This window comes from Eschscholzia californica, unplaced genomic scaffold (genome assembly GCF_041429995.1).
Source record: "Eschscholzia californica isolate CP2 unplaced genomic scaffold, dmEscCali1.0.p SCAF_12, whole genome shotgun sequence".
In the NCBI taxonomy this organism is placed as follows: Eukaryota; Viridiplantae; Streptophyta; class Magnoliopsida; order Ranunculales; family Papaveraceae; genus Eschscholzia; species Eschscholzia californica.
The window spans coordinates 15,001-17,500 of record NW_028238221.1 but is presented as its reverse complement, the minus strand read 5'-3'; positions in this window follow the sequence as shown (position 1 = coordinate 17,500).

Genomic DNA, 2,500 nt, shown 5'->3' with positions numbered 1-2,500 from the left:
CACCCCCGTGCCGAGCTTTGCCCTTGGGATGCCTTATGTTGCATCCCAAGGGCCAAGGCACCTGCCAGCCCAAGGGCTGTGCACGGCCTGGGGAGGGAGCTCACCCCTCCCCTATATAGTGCAAAGTTATTGTTTTCCCTATTTTCACAAGGAAACATCAAATTTTTAACCAAGCATACTCGGCCTTTGCTCCTTCGTTACTCGTCCAAATCCAACAAACTTGCATTCGTTGGAAAGGTCTTTTCACAAGGATTCTTTTGATATATAATAATAGCGATTCCGATAAATATTTATTTTTTTATGAATTTTTAAGTGAATAAACAATTAAAAATTCAAAAAAAATAGAAAAAAAATATTTTTTTCCCGATTCTTTCTCCAATATTCCTGATAAATACCCACACACCCACATATGGAGAATGGTCGAAAATGCTCGAGTGGATATCGAGATGTCCGACGAAGCACCACTTGGAAGGGCCGAGGCACGGGACGCCCGAGCTGTTGCTCGGGCCGGCACGGGACGCGCATGGGACATCCCGGGACGGCATGGGACGCCCTCGCTACAGCTCGAGACGGCCAGGTACGCCCGAGACTTGGCTCGGGACGGCCTGGGACGCCCTCGCCATAGCTCGGGACGGCCTGGGACGCCCGAGACTAGGCTCGGGACGGCCTCGGCACAGCACGGGACGGCCTGGGACGCCCTTGCCACAGCTCGGGACGGCATGGGACGCCCGAGACTTTGCTCGGGACGGCCTGGGACGCCCTTGCCACAGCTCGGGACGGCCTGGGACGGCCTCGGCACAGCTCGGGACGGCCTGGGACGCCCGAGACTTTGCTCGGGACGGCCTGGGACGTCCGAGACTTTGCTCGGGACGGCCTGGGACGCCCGAGACTTGGCTCGGGACGGCCTGGGACGCCCTCGCTCCAGCTCGGGACGCCCTGGGACGGCCTCGACACAGCTCGGGACGGCCTGGGACGTCCGAGACTTTGCTCGGGCCGGCCTGGGACGCCCGAGACTTGGCTCGGGACGGCCTGGGACGCGCTCGGCACAGCTCGGCACAGGCCGGGACGCCCGAGCCGAGCTTCGGGTCGCACGAAATCTCTTCGTATTCCGACATATTAGAAGCTTCCCATCATGTAGTAGGCCGAGCTTTGCCCTTTGGATGCCCTATGGTGCTTGGCGAGCACTAGGGAACGTGCCAGCACAAGTGCTGTGCACGCTCTGGGGAAGGAGCTCAACCCTCCCCCTTATAGTGCAAAGTTATTGTTTTTCCTATTTTCACAAGGAAACATCAATTTTTTAACCAAGCATACTGGGCCTTTACTCCTTCGTTACTCGTCGGAATCCAGCAAACTTATACTCGTTGGAAAGGTCTTTTCGCAAGGATTTTTTTGATATATTATAATAGCGATTCCGATAAATATTTATTTTTCTATGAATTTTTAAGTGAATAAACACCGGAAAATTCATAAAAAATAGAAAAAAAAATATTTTCTTCCGTTTCTTTTCTCCAATAATTCATAAATAATACCTCAATAGTATTAATGAAGAGAGAGTCGAAATGGCCCGGGTGGATTTCGAAATGTCCCACGACCCCATAGAATGCACGGGCCAGCCGAGCCAAAAGAATGGGACGCGCACGGGACAGCATTGGTCAGGCTCGGGACGGCACGGGACAGCACGGGACGCGCATGGGACGGCACGGGACGCGAATGGGACGGCCTTGCTAAGGCTCGGGACGGCATGGGACAGCACGGGACGCGAATGGGACGGCCTTGCTAAGGCTCGGGACGGCATGGGACAGCTCGGGACGCGCATGGGACGGCCTTGGTGAGGCTCGGGACGGCCTTGGTCAGGCTCGGGACGGCATGTCACGGCCCTGGTGAGGCTCGGACGGCACGGGACGCGCATGGGACGGCACGGGACGGCCTGGGACGGCCTTTGTGAGGCTCGGACGGCACGGGACGCGCATGGGACGGCCTTGGCGAGGCTCGGGACGGCATGGGACAGCACGGGACGGCCTCGGCACAGCTCGGACGGCACGGGACGCGCATGGGACGGCCTTGGCGAGGCTCGGGACGGCATGGGACAGCACGGGACGGCACGGGACGGCCTCGGCACAGCTCGGACGGCACGGGACGGCCTTGGCGAGGCTCGGGACGGCATGGGACAGCACGGGACGGCACGGGACGGCCTCGGCACAGCTCGGACGGCACGGGACGGCCTTGGCGAGGCTCGGGACGGCATGGGACAGCACGGGACGGCACGGGACGGCCTCGGCACAGCTCGGACGGCACGGGACGGCCTTGGCGAGGCTCGGGACGGCATGGGACAGCACGGGACGGCCTCGGCACAGCTCGGGACGGCACGAGACGCGCATGGGACGGCCTTGGTGAGGCTCGGACGGCACGGGACGCGCATGGGACGGCCTTGGTGAGGCTCGGACGGCACGGGACGCGCATGGGACATCATGGGACGCACATGGGACACCTTATGGGGATC